We start from the raw sequence: 14,407 nt of genomic DNA, 5'->3' as shown, positions 1-14,407 counted from the left end.
TATTTGGGGCAGTTACTTTGAAACTGCAAGTATTCTTTTTCTCTTTAAAGTTTTACCCGCTAATTTTAGTACCCATCAATAGACACCACCTGCACCAATAATTACTCTGGTGTTGTAATGGTGATTTTGTATTTCTCTCATTATTTCTGCATTTATTTATTTATTTATTTTATAGCACATAATTTTATTTTTTTAATTTTATTTTATTTTTAACTTTACAATATTGTATTGGTTTTGCCATATATCAACATGAATCCACTATTTCTGCATTTATTATTTGCAGTTCTTCTGTAAGGAAGATTTGTTCATTCTTTCTCATTTATTTATTCCATCATTTATATCAAGATATATAAATTAGGTTTATATAAAATTAGTATACATAAACTGCATATTATAAGTTCTTAGGTATTTATTAATTCATTTAAACATGTTATCTAGAAATAATTTTAGATTTACCAAAAAGTTGCAAAAGAATTCCCATATACCCCTCACCCAGTTTCAATTTCCCCTAACACAACTAACTTAAATTACTATAGCATATTTACCAAAACTAATAAACTAATATTTGTATCACTATTAACTAAATTCCATACTCTATTTGGATTTCATCAGTTTTCTTGTTAAGGCTGTTCAAGGAGCCCATCTTGGATGCCATATTACATTTTATTGTCATTTTTCCTTTAGTCTTTCTTAGTCTGTGATGGTTACTTTCTCCCTCTTCCTTTTCAGGAAGATTATGTCATATATCTGTATTTGTTTAACACAGTCTGTGTTCTATTCCAGAATCTCTTCAATATCCTACTTGATTTTTCAAAAATTTGCATAAAATGAGGTTTACTCTTTGTGATGCACACTACTAGAGGTTTTATCAAAAGCACAGAGTACCTTTATCTACCACTGTAGTACCATACAGACTAGGTTCATCATCCTTAAAATTCCCTTCTGCTGTCCATTTGTAGTCATGCATGCATGCTAAGTTGCTTCAGTCATATCTGACTCTGTGCGACCCTGTGAACTCTAGCCTATCTGGTCACAGAAAACCTAAGAACTTACTGCCAAATTTGGTGTCTTGTAGACTTTTTGCTTATGTTTTGTTTCTTAGACTTTTATAGTTTGATATCTTCTCTTTAGATTTATGATCCATTCCAAATTAAGTATTATGTATTGTGTGAGTTAAGGGTCAAGGTTACTTTTGCAGGAAAGTGAAAGTTGCTCAGTAGTGTCTAACGCTTTGTGAGCCCATGGACTATATAGTCCATGGAATTCTCCAGGCCAGAATACTGGCGTGGGTATTTTTTCTTCTCCAGGGGATCTTTCCAACCCAGGGATTGAACCCAAGTCTCCTGCATTGCAGGCAGATTCTTTACCAGCTGAGCTACCAGGAAAGCCCAATATTACTTTTGCATAAGGATAACCAATTGCTCTAGGACTGCTCGTTAAAAAGTTTATACTTTCCTTATTGAATGGGTTAATATCTTTTATTGAAAATCAGTTACCCTATTAACCATCTGACTTCATTACTGTAGCTTTATGGTTATAGTTTTATATCTATATAATTCTTAAAATCTGAGTACTGTAACTTTGTTCTTCATTTAAAAAATTGTCTTGGTTATTCTGGGTCTCTTGCATTTACATGGAAATTTCAGAATCAGCTTTCAGTTTCAATAAAAAAACTTGATGAGATTTTGATTGTGACTACATTGAATCTACACATAGATTTTTGAGTAACTGATATCTTTAAAATATTGTATCTTTTGAATCATGAACATGATATATCTGTCTAGTCATTCATGTCTCTTTTAATTTCCCCAAGAACAAAATATTTCTTGAAGACAAAAGAGTAAGAGTGATAGTTAAAGTCCACACAGCAAAGCTACAGGATTTAGTACTACCTAAGGCAGATTAATGTGGTGACAAGTAGCACTTTATATATTTCAGAATCCTCTCAGGAAAATGAAATTTAGTAACTGACATCATAATGATAACCTAAGGTTATCAAGTGAATATTAAATGCTATCCAGTATATTATTTAACATGGCAAAACAGCATATATTTTTAAAGAGATCTTTTCATTAATAGTGATAAAAATAAAGTGTGGTGCTTAAAGAAATAAGTTCCCATTAAATGGAAAATTCACTGAAAAGGGAATACTTCATTTCCAATAACACCAAAAGACTGAAACATAAAGCATAAAGACTAAAACATAAAGGATAAATGACTCCCTTTATCTAGATATTTATAGAAGTAAAATAGGTAGGCCAGGTTTCTCCTTCTGCCTGGGGATCTCCTTGAGAGAGACACAAGGAGTTTTTCTTTCACTATATACTCAGGGCTTTGCAGGATGTTGTTTGATCTTGTTTGTGACTTCAAAAAGTGGCTGACAATGTGCGAGTGGCTCTAAGAATTTCCCACAAGAAATGCAATGTTTTCTCTTACCTAAAAATAAAGGAAGCCTTGGTTTTCTTGTAGATAGACTTCAGTTTCTTAGAGAAGAGATGAAAATTGTCAGGTTTATTTTCTTTTTCTCACAATGCTAGGTAACTCTCCCTTGGCCTTACAGCTTTGGTAGTTGGAGACCTAATCAACACAGACAAGAGAGATTAAAGGAGAACAGTAAAAGAATTTTCATCATTTTACACAATTGCTTCATGAGTCATGCTTTTCTATGATTTGATGCTGAATACTCCCTTAGGATATTAGAGCCTAGTTAAATACTTGAAGTATTCCACTCAATCAGGGATGAAAGGGACAAGCATGACCTCAAGACCTTTTCACATTAAGTACTGTAGGTCCAGCCCCAGAAGAGTATTTGGAGAGAACTATCAGTGGAAAAAAAAAATTGTTAATAATTCCTTCTAGCTCAAAAAAATATTATTTTTTCTGGAAGACTGTATTGGCTTATAATATTATCACTGAAAAGGCTGAATATGAGAAGAAGGAGAAATGTGGAAGGTGAAAACTAAAATTTAGTGTTGATAAAGACTTGTTATTTTTTGAAAAACATCATTCTGAATCCTGGAAGTCACTGATCTTTTAATCAGTTTTCTATTCCTTGCTAGCACAGAAATAGTGTCTCCTGTGTTTCCTCCATTACAGGTAGATTCTTCACCTGCTGAGCCATCAGGGAGGCCCAAAATCTCAATATAAGACACTTTTTTTCTGCCATGGTGATTTGGGCCTATGCATATTTCTTATTACACTTTGCCCTGAAAAAAAAAATGAAAAATGTAACAAACAGCTTTTTGTCAATATTAACAAAACATAACATTTTTCAATAATCAACATGATTCAGTCTTTTTGTCATTAATATATTTAATGTTGGACAGGGAGCAATTCATTTGGCATTATGTGAGGTGGGAAGAGTACCTAAAATAAACTGTAGATCTTAAAAAGACTATATTATTTAGTTACTGGGTGGGGGATAACCTCTACCTATAACACAAGACATGACTCTACATATGGGCATCACCAAATGGTCAATACAAAATCAGACTGATTATATTCTTTGCAGCCAAAGATGGAGAAACTCTATACAGTAAGCAAAAACAGGACCAGGAGCTGACTGGCTCAGATCATGAACTCCTTATTGCCAAATTCAGATTTAAGTTGAAGAAAGTAGGGAAAATTAGTAGGCCATACAGGTATGACCTAAACCAAACCCTTATGATTATAAAGTGAAAATGACAGATAGATTGAAGGGATTAGATTTGATAGACAGTGCCTGAAGAGCTATGGACACAGGTTTGTAATATTGTACAGGAGGTAGTGATCAAGACCACTCCAAGAAAAGAAATGCCAGAAGGTAAAAGTTGTCTGAGGAGGCCTTACAAATAGCTGAGAAAAGGAGAGAAACAAGAGGCAAAGGAGAAAGGGAAAGATATACCCAATTGAATACAGAGTTCCAAAGAATAGCAAGGAGAAAGAAGAAAGTCTTCAATGAAGGACAGAAATGTTAAGAACCTAACAGAAGCAGAAGAGATTAGGAGGAGGTGGCAAGAATACACAGAACTGTACAAAAAAAGGTTTAATGACCTGGATAACCATGATGGTGTGATCACTCATCTAGAGCCAGACATTCTGGAGTGTGAAGTCAAGTAGGTCTTGAAGTGAAGTTGCTCAGTTGTGTCCAACTCTTTGCAACCCCATAGACTGTAATCTACCACGCTCCTATATCCATGGGATTTTCCAGCCAAGAGTACTGGAGTGGGCTGCCATTTCCTTCTCCAGAGGATCTTCCCAACCCAGAGATTGAACCCAGGTCTCCCGCATTGTAGGCAGATGCTTTACCATCTGAGCCACCAGGGAAGTTCAAGTAGGTCTTAGGAAGCATTATTACCAACAAAGCTAGTGGAGATGATGGAATTCCAGCTAAGCTACTCAAAATCCTTAAAGGTGATATTTTAAAGTGTTCCACTCAACATGCCAGCAAATTTGGAAAATTCAGCTGTGGCCACAGGACTGGAAAAATGTCAGTTTTCATTCCAATCCCAAAGAAAGGCAATGCCAAAGAATGTTCAACATACAATTGCTTTCGTTTCATATGCTAGCAAGAGTATGCTCAAAATCCTTCAAGGTAGGTTTCAGCAGTACATGAACTGAGAACTTCCAGATGTACAAGCTGGATTTAGAAAAGGCAGAGGAACCAGAGATCAAATTGCCAATATCCCTTGGATCATAGAAAAAAACAAGGGAATTCCAGAAAAATATCTACTTTTGTGTTATTGACTATGCTAAAATCTGTGACTGTATGGATGACAAAAAACTGTGGAAAATTCTGAAAGAGATGGGAATACCAGACCACCTGACCTGCCTTCTGAGAAACCTGTATGTAGGTCAAGAAGAAATAGTTAGAACTGGACATGGAACAACGGACTGGTTCCAAATTGGGAAAGGAGTATGTCAAGGCTGTATACTGTTATCCTGCTTATCTAACTTACATGCACAGTATATCATGCAAAATGCCAGGCTGGATGAATCACAAGCTGGAATCAAGATTGCCAGGAGAAACATCAATAATTTCAGATATACAGATGACACCACCCTTATGGCAGTAAGCAAAGAGGACCTAAAGTGCCTCTTGAGGAAGGTGAAAGAAGCGAGTGAGTAAACTGGCTTAAAACTCAACACTCAAAAACTAAGATTGTGGCATCTGGTCCCATAACTTCATGGCAAATAAATGGGGGAAAAATGGAAACAGTGACAGGTCTTCTTTTCTTGGGCTCCAAAAACAGAACAGCCATGAAATTAAAAGATGCTTGCTTCATGGAAGAAAGCTATTACAAACCTAGACATCATATTAAAAAGCATAGACATCACTTTGCTGACAAAGGTACCTGTAGTCAAAGCTATGGCTTTTCCAGTGGTCACGTACAGATATGAGAATTGGACCATAAAAAGGCTGAACACTGAAGAACTGATGCTTTCAAACCATGGTACTGGACAAGCTTTTGAGAGTCCCTTGGACTGCAAGGAAATCAAACCAATCAATCCTAAAGGAAATCAACGCTGAATATTCATTGGAAGGACTGATGATGAAGTTGAAGCTCCAATACTTTGGCCACCTGATGGGAAGAGCTGACTATTGGAAAAGACCCTAATGCTGGGAAAGGTTGAAGGCAGGAAGAGAAGGGGTGACAGAGGACGAGATGGTTGGATAGCATCTTTAACTCAATGACCGTGAGTTTGAGCAAACTCTGGGATATAGTGAAGGGCAAGGAAGCCCGGCAGGCTGCAGTCCTTGGGGTTGCAAAGAGTCAGACTGAGCTAATGAACAACAGCAATAATACCCGATAGATGCTATTTAAACAGTTACTCTAATATATCACAATCATAAAAAGCCTATGACATTTGTTTTGGTTTGTTTGTTACAGTCATGTCTCTACCCCTACACAGCCATTACTTTATTCTATGATCATTGCAGGTAGAACTAGTGTCTCTGCCTTTCTTTTTTTTCTTGTAGCCATGGAGTTCTGTTCCTAAAATACATCTTTTATTATGTCATGTGCTGCAAGGGCACAGGAGGGCCGAGAGGAGCTACTCCCCGATCAAGGTCAGGAGGGGCATCGGTGAGGAGATACGCATATCAATAACCTCAGATATGTAGATGACACCACCCTTATGGCAGAAAGTGAAGAGGAACTAAAGAGCCTCTTGATGAAAGTGAAAGAGGAGAGTGAAAAAGTTGGCTTAAAGCTCAACATTCAGAAAACTAAGATTATGTCATCTGGTCCCATCATTTCATGGGAAGATGGGGAAACAGTGGAAACAGTGTCAGACTTTATTTTTTTGGGCTCCAAAATCACTGCAGATGGTGACTGCAGCCATGAAATTAAAAGACGCTTACTCCTTGGAAGGAAAATTATGACCAACCTAGATAGCATATTCAAAAGCAGAGAGATTACTTTGCCAACAAAGCTCCGTCTAATCAAGGCTATGGTTTTTCCTGTGGTCATGTATGGATGTGAGAGTTGGACTGTGAATAAAGATGAGCACCAAAGAAATGATGCTTTTGAACTGTGGTGTTGGAGAAGACTCTTGAGAGTCCCTTGGACTGCAAGGAGATCCAACCAATCCATTCTAAAGGAGATCAGCCCTGGGTGTTCTTTGGAAGGAATGATGCTAAAGCTGAAACTCCAGTACTTTGGCCACCTCATGCAAAGAGTTGACACATTGGAAAAGACTCTGATGCTGGGAGGGATTGGGGGCAGGAGGAGAAGGGGACGACAGAGGATGAGATGGCTGGATGGCATCACTGACTCGATGGACGTGAGTCTGAGTGAACTCCGAGAGTTGGTGATGGACAGGGAGGCCTGGCGTGCTGTGATTCATGGGGTCGCAAAGAGTTGGACACGACTGAGCGAATGAACTGAACTGATGTCATGTGCTAAGTTACTTCAGTCATGTCCAACTCTGTGATCCCATGGACTATAGCCCACCAAGCTTGTCTCTCCATGGGATTCTCCAGGCAAGAATACTGGAATGGGTTGCCATGCCCTCCTCTTATTATGTCATAGATCTGCTCAAAAACACATAGTGGGTCAAGGAAGAGGAATTATTTAAGATGAGTCTCAAAGAATAATCCAGAGAATAGCAGCCTGGAAGGTCAGGAAATAGGCATTCCAAGCAGAAAAAGCACCCTACATTACGATACCAAATGGCTAGCTACTTTCAGGAGCTTCTAAGTAACTGGCTGTGTCTGAGGCACATGTGTTAGGAGGGATGGAAAGGAGGCTGTGCAGTTAACCAAGGATCAAATCACAATGAGTCTGGTGAATCATGGCAGGAATTTTTGACTTTATCATGTGGTATAGGGGTCGCAAAGAGTCGGACACGACTGAGTGACTGAACTGATATGGTAGTTTAAGCAGGAAATTAATATGATGTGGCTTTCCTTCTAGAATATATATTTAGAACTTTCTGTTCCATATAATCATTTAAAGGGTAGCCATTCCCTTCTCCAGGGGATCTTCCTGACCTGTGGATCAAACCTGGGTCTCCTGCATTGCAGGAAGATTCTTTACTGTCTGAGCCATCAGAGAAGCCCCTAAAGGCTTCCAGGTGACCTATATTACTTATTATGGAAAACCACATAAACAAAGCACCTGTGCTCCACCTTGCAACTCATCCATTATACCCACCACACACTTCAAAATTCTCCAAAGATTTCCAGGATTCTTTGCCCCATTTGGTTCCATGGTCCATCCTCTGAGTCTCACCATTCATTTCTGCCTTACATTAATGACATTGATTTAGACCTTCTACCCTCTGGACATAATATTGATATTCATGAGTTATCATGATATATTGCAATTTGGGGTAAGACGCTCTTCCTTACACACTACCACTCTGCTCCACCTTGGCTTCTTGAACATAGCTTTTCCCTTTGATTTACCTGACTGGAATAGGAACCAAATAACAGTAGTAGAAAGCTCAAGGTTAAAAGCAGGTTAGAAAGCAGACAAGAAAGACAATGGTGGAACTATTGCAATGACTATGAATAAGATGAACCAAGAGAAGGAATGTATGAAAGAGTGTGAAGAAAGTCAAATAAGAACAACTTTATGGGGATAAGGAGCAGAAGAATGACTTCCAGATGACTAAGTCTCACATGCATGCAGATAAAACAGGAAGCAGATTTGATGAGAAAGACTATGATTCTGGTTATGGATCTGTTGAGTCTATAGTGCCTAACAGAAATTTTGATGAAGAAATCCATGGGCAGCAGGACATTTAGATTTGGAACTCAGGAGCATCTACACTGGAGACAGTGATTTGCATGCAGTGAAGGAAATAGGCAGGAATGAGGTCACCCAGAGAAAGTGTTCACCGTGAGAAGAGGATGAAAGATGAAACCCTGTGGAACAAACACAAATAATGAACAAGTAAAAACAACAATATCTGGGGAAAAAACAAGTAGGAGTGTCCAGAGAGATAGAAATTAGACCCAGAGAGAGTTCCTTAGCTGTCTTCCAGTTAAATAGATTTGGTGTTTAGAAGTGTTTTGGTGACCTTGGAGACAGCAGTTTCAGGGAAGTGATTGTAATACATTATTTTTACTGGAAAAGAAAGAGCTGAGGAATTGTTTACAGAAAATATGGTAACTTTAAAAAACTTGATAACCAATGAAAAGAATGAAATAAAACGTTAGCTAGTTTCAGAGACTTTGTTCCTTTGTTTTGCCTTTTTTTTAAAGCTGGATTTAGAAAAGGCAGAGGAACCAGTGGTCAAATTGCCACATCTGTTGGGTTATAGAAAAAGCAAGAGAATTCCAGAAAAAACATCTACTTCTGCTTCACTGACTTCACTAAAGCATTTGACTGTGTGGATAACACACTCTGTGGAAAATTCTTCAAGAGATGAGACTACCAAACCACCTTACTTGCCTCCTGAGATACCTGTATGCAGGTCAAGAAGCAACAGTTAGAACCAGACATGAAACAACAGAGTGGTTCTAAACTGAGAAAGGAGTATGCCAAGGCTATATATTGTCACCTTGGTTATTTAACTTATATGGAGAAATGCCAGGCTGGATGAATCACAGCTGGAATCAAGATTGTCAGGAGAAATATCAATAACCTCAGATATGCAGATGACACCACCCTTATGACAGAAAGTGAGAGGAACTAAAGATCCTCTTGATGAAGGTGAAAGAAGAGAGTGGAAAAAGCTGGCTTAAAATTCAACATTCAAAAAAACAAAGATAACGGCATCCAGTCCCATCACTTCATGGCAAATAGATGGAGAAACAATGAAAACAGTGACAGACTTCATTTTCTTGGGCTACAAAATCACTGCAGATAGTGACTTCAGCCATGAAATTAAAAGATGCTTGCTCCTTGGAAGAAAAGTTATTACCAACCTGCTGCTGCTAAGTCACTTCAGTAGTGTCCGACTCTGTGTGACACCATAGACGGCAGCCCACCAGGCTCTCCCGTCCCTGGGATTCCCCAGGCAAGAACACTGTAGTGGGTTGCCATTTCCTTCTCCAATGCATGAAAGTGAAAAGTGAAAGTGAAGTCACTCAGTAGTGTCCGACTCTTCGCGACCCCATGGACTGCAGCCTACCAGGCTCCCCCGTCCATGGGATTTTCCAGGCAAGATACTGGAGTGGGGTGCCATTGCCTTCTCCGTTTACCAACCTAGACAGCCTATTAAAAAGCAGAGACATTACTTAGCCAACAAAGGTCCGTATAGTCAAAACTATGATTTTCCCAATAGTCATGTATAGATATGAGTTGGACCATAATAAAACTGAGCAATGAAGAACCGATGCTTTGAATTGTGGAGTTGGAGAAGACTCTTGAGAGTCCCTTGGACAGGAAGGAGAACAACCAGTCAATCCTAAAGGAAATCAGTCCTGAATATTCACTAGAAGGACTGATGCTAAAGCTGAAATTCCAATACTTTGGCCACCTGAAATGAAGAACTGACTCATTTGAAAAGACCCTGATGCTTGGAGAGATTGAAGGCAGGAGGAAAAGGGGATGACAGGATGAGATGGTTGGATGGCATCACCAACTCGACGGACAGGAGTTTGAGCAAGCTCCAGGAGTTGGTGATGGACAGGGAAGCTGGGCATGCTGCAGTCCATGGGGTCAACAAAGAGTCAGACATGACTGAATGACTGAACCAAACTGAACCTATGCATTAGCAGACGGATTCTCCACCAATGAGCCACCAGGGTAGACCAAGACTCCAAATGAGGCTAGAGAATATTGTATATGGATGGTACCACCATATCCTATGAAATAGAATGGAAATAGGGAAAGAATGCTACTGATAGTAAGCTTCTAGATATAGAAGTGAGAAACTGAGGAGATTAATATTTGTGCACTTTGATTTTGCCTTTGACTTAGGGGACCTGTTCAGCTATGGAGAGTGAGAATAAATGTTTTAAGAGTGGTGAACAACTGGGATTGTGCTTAAAAATCATCTGGAGGGTTTATTCAAAAGCACATTGCTGAACCCTATTCCCAAAGTTTCTGTTTCAATAGACCTAGAGTAAAGCCAAGAAATTTGCTTTTCTAGTCAATTTCCAGGTTTGGGGACCATTCTTTCAGAACCATTACTCTGGAAGCTCTGTAATGAGAATTTGATAGAGATGAATTTGTTGAATAGAGAGGAATATGCAGCCTCCATAAGACAGGATGGACAAGACAGAAACAGAGGTTAAATTGAGAATTGCATTTTTCTGTTTGTTTGTTTCAATAAAGGGAATAAGGAATAAGGGAATTCATTAAAGTAAATGAGGGCTAGAAGAAACTAGTCTCATCACTTGGAGTTCCAGACATTCTAGGAATCAGAGAACTAAACTGGACTGGAATGGGTGAACTTAACTCAGATGACCATTATATCTACTACTGTGGGCAGGAATCCCTTAGAAGAAATGGAGTAGCCATCACGGTCAACAAGAGAGTCTGAAATGCAGTACTTGGATGCAATCTCAAAAACGACAAAATGATCTCTGTTCATTTCCAAGGCAAACCATTCAATATCACAGTAATCCAAGCCTATGCCCCAACCAGTAATGCTGAAGTTGAATGGTTCTGTGAAGACCTACAAGAGCTTTTAGAACTAACACCCAAAAAAGATGTCCTTTTCATTATAGGGGACTAGAATGCAAAAGTAGGAAGTCAAGAAACACCTGGGGTAACAGGCAAATTTTGCCTTTCAATATGGAATGAAGCAGGGCAAAGGCTAATAGAGTTTTGTCAAGAGAATGCACTGGTCATAGCAAACACCCTCTTCCAACAGCACAAGAGAAGACTCTACACATGGACATCACCAGATGGTCAATACCGAAATCAGATTAATTATATTCTTTGCAACCAAAGATGGAGAAGCTCTATACAGTTAGCAAAAACAAGACCAGGAGCTGACTGTGGCTCAGATCATGAACTGCTTATTGCCAAATTCAGACTGAAATTGAAGAAAGTAGGGAAAACCACTAGACCATTCAGGTATGACCTAAATCAAATTCCTTATGATTACACAGTAGAAGTGAGAAATAGATTTAAGGGACTAGATCTGATAGATAGAGTGCCTGATGAACTATGGATGGAGGTTCATGACATTGTACAAGGAGACAGGGATCAAGGCCATCCCCATGGAAAAGAAATGCAAAAAAAGCAAAAGGGCTGTCTGGAGAGGGCTTACAAATAGCTGTGAAAAGAAGAGAAGCAAAAAGCAAAGGAGAAAAGAAAAGATATAAGCATCTGAATGCAGAGCTCCAAAGAATAGCAAGGAGAGATAAGAAAGCCTTCCTCAGTGATCAATCCAAAGAAATAGAGGAAAACAACAGAATAGGAAAGACTAGAGATCTCTTCAAGAAAATTAGAGATACCAAGGGAACATTTCATGCAAAGATGGGCTCGATAAAGGAGAGAAATGGTATGGACCTAACAGAAGCAGAAGATATTAAGAAGAGGTGGCAAGAATACACAGAAGAACTGTACAAAAAAGATCTTCATGACCCAGATAATCACGATGGTGTGATCACTGACCTAGAGCCAGACATCCTGGAATGTGAAGTCAACTGGGCCTTAGAAAGCATAACTATGAACAAAGCTAGTGGAGGTGATGGAATTCCAGTTGAACTATATCAAGTCCTGGAAGATGATGCTGTGAAAGTGCTGCACTCAATATGCTAGCAAATTTGGAAAACTCAGCAGTGGCCACAGGACTGGAAAAGGTCAGTTTTCATTCCAATCCCAAAGAAAGGCAATGCCAAAGAATGCTCAAACTACCGCACAGTTGCACTCATCTCACACACTAACAAAATAATGATCAAAATTCTCCAAGCCATGCTTCAACAAAACATGAATCGTGAACTTCCATATGTTTAAGCTGGTTTTAGAAAAGGCAGAGGAACCAGAGATCAAATATCCAACATCTGCTGGATCATCAAAAAAGGAAGAGAGTTCCAGAAAAACATCTATTTCTGCTTTATTGACTATGCCAAAGCCTTTGACTGTATGGATCACAATAAACTGTGGAAAATTCTGAAAGAGATGGGCATACCAGACTACCTGACCTGCCTCTTGAGAAACCTGTATGCAGGTCAGGAAGCAACAGTTAGAATTGGACATGCAACAACAGACTGGCTCCAAATAGGAAGAGGAGTACATCAAGGCTGTATATTGTCACCCTGCTTATTTAACTTACATGCAGAGTACATCATGAGAAATGCTGGGCTGGAAGAAGCACAAGCTGGAATCAAGATCGGCAGGAGAAATATCAATAAACTCAGATATGAAGCTGACACTACCCTTATGGCAGAAAGTGAAGAGGAACTAAAAAGCCTCTTGATAAAAGTGAAAGAGGAGAATGAACAAGTTGGCTTAAAGCTCAACATTCAGAAAACTCATATCATGGTATCTGGTCCCCTCTCTTCATGGGAAATAGATGTGGAAACAGTGGAAACAGTGTCAGACTTTATTTTGGGGGGCTCCAAAATCACTGCAGATGGTAATTGCAGCCATGAAATTAAAAGACACTTACTCCTTGGCAGGAAAGTTATGACCAACCTAGATAGCATATTCAAAAGCAGAGACATTACTTTGCCAACAAAGGTCTGTCTAGTCAAGGCTATGGTTTTTCCAGTTGTCATGTATAGATGTGAGAGTTGGACTGTGAAGAAAGCTGAGCGCTGAAGAATTGATGCTTTTGAACTGTGGTGTTGGAGAAGACTCTTGAGAGTCCCTTGGACAGCAAGGAGATCCAACCAGTCCATTCTAAAGGAGCTCAGCCCTGGAATTTCTTTGGAAAGACTGATGCTAAAGCTGAAACTCCAATCCTTTGGACACCTCATGGGAAGAGTTGACTCATTGGGAAAGACTCTGATGTTAGGAGGGACTGGGGGCAGGAGGAGAAGGGGACGACAGAGGATGAGATGGCTGGATGGCATCACCGACTCTATGGACATGAGTTTGGGTGAACTCCGGGAGTTGGTGATGGATAGGGAGGCCTGGTGTGTTGCAATTCATGGAGTCACAAAGAGTCCGGACACTACTGAGTGACTGAACTGAAAACTGAAAGGAAGTGGTGAAATAGTTTGGAGGAAAGTCAGGTAAGAGTTGGTTGAGGCTCTAGGGAAAATGCATAGGCCTTTAGAAAAATAAAGAAATCTGAGAGGCTTTAAGTTACGGAAATAAATGAAGGAATTGTATAGGTTGTGAAGCCCTGTGTTAGCAAAGGCTCAGATGCAAATAGTGCAAAGTAAACCTGCAGCTGGGCCACCACCTGTCAACTTTGTTGCTGTTGAAAGTCTAATGAAGTCTTTCCATAGTGAAACCACTGAGATATGGGGAGTGTCCTGAACTTCTCTGTCTATGTGGTTGATCAGCTCATAATCTCTTTATTGGAACATTAGGAAAGCAGAAGATGGAAACTCCTAGGGGAATTTTCTCCTGATTCAGCAATGGCCAAGGGTGTTGGCCTTTAGTGACATAGTCCCATGTGTAATATGAAGATTTGGGCAGATATCTAGAGATGGCCAGCTTGTCTGGAGAGTACCTGGGTTTTAGATATTAACTAACCTGCAGCCATGAAATTAAAAGACGCTTACTCCTTGGAAGGAAAGTTATGACCAACCTAGATAGCATATTCAAAAGCAGAGACATTACTTTGCCAACAAAGGTCCGTCTAGTCAAGGCTATGGTTTTTCCTGTGGTCATGTATGGATGTGAGAGTTGGACTGTGAAGAAGGCTAAGCGCTGAAGAATTGATGCTTTTGAACTGTGGTGTTGGAGAAGACTCTTGAGAGTCCCTTGGACTGCAAGGAGAGCCAACCAGTCCATTCTGAAGGAGATCAACCCTGGGATTTCTTTGGAAGGAATGATGCTAAAGCTGAAACTCCAGTACTTTGGCCACCTCATGCGAAGAGTTGACTTATTGGAAAAGACTCTGA

The 14,407-nt window shown here is 39.5% G+C and overlaps 1 long non-coding RNA gene across 18 annotated transcripts in view; it reads right to left on the bottom strand.

The window, feature by feature from the left end:
• LOC129653031 (uncharacterized) overlaps window positions 1-14,407 on the bottom strand; it is a 438,049-nt gene that overhangs the window by 240,877 nt on the left and 182,765 nt on the right. For 17 of the 18 annotated variants that reach the window (XR_008714913.1, XR_008714921.1, XR_008714931.1 and 14 more), the window contains one exon: window positions 2,437-2,577. The exons of the other annotated variant lie outside the window; for it this stretch is intronic. This is a non-coding gene — a long non-coding RNA (uncharacterized LOC129653031). The remainder of the gene's footprint in view (window positions 1-2,436; window positions 2,578-14,407) is intronic. 18 annotated transcript variants of the gene reach the window in all.

Source organism: Bubalus kerabau, chromosome 5 (genome assembly GCF_029407905.1).
Source record: "Bubalus kerabau isolate K-KA32 ecotype Philippines breed swamp buffalo chromosome 5, PCC_UOA_SB_1v2, whole genome shotgun sequence".
Lineage (NCBI taxonomy): Eukaryota > Metazoa > Chordata > Mammalia > Artiodactyla > Bovidae > Bubalus > Bubalus kerabau.
The sequence above is the reverse complement of the archived record's forward strand: the minus strand, read 5'-3'. Positions and strand labels throughout refer to the sequence as shown.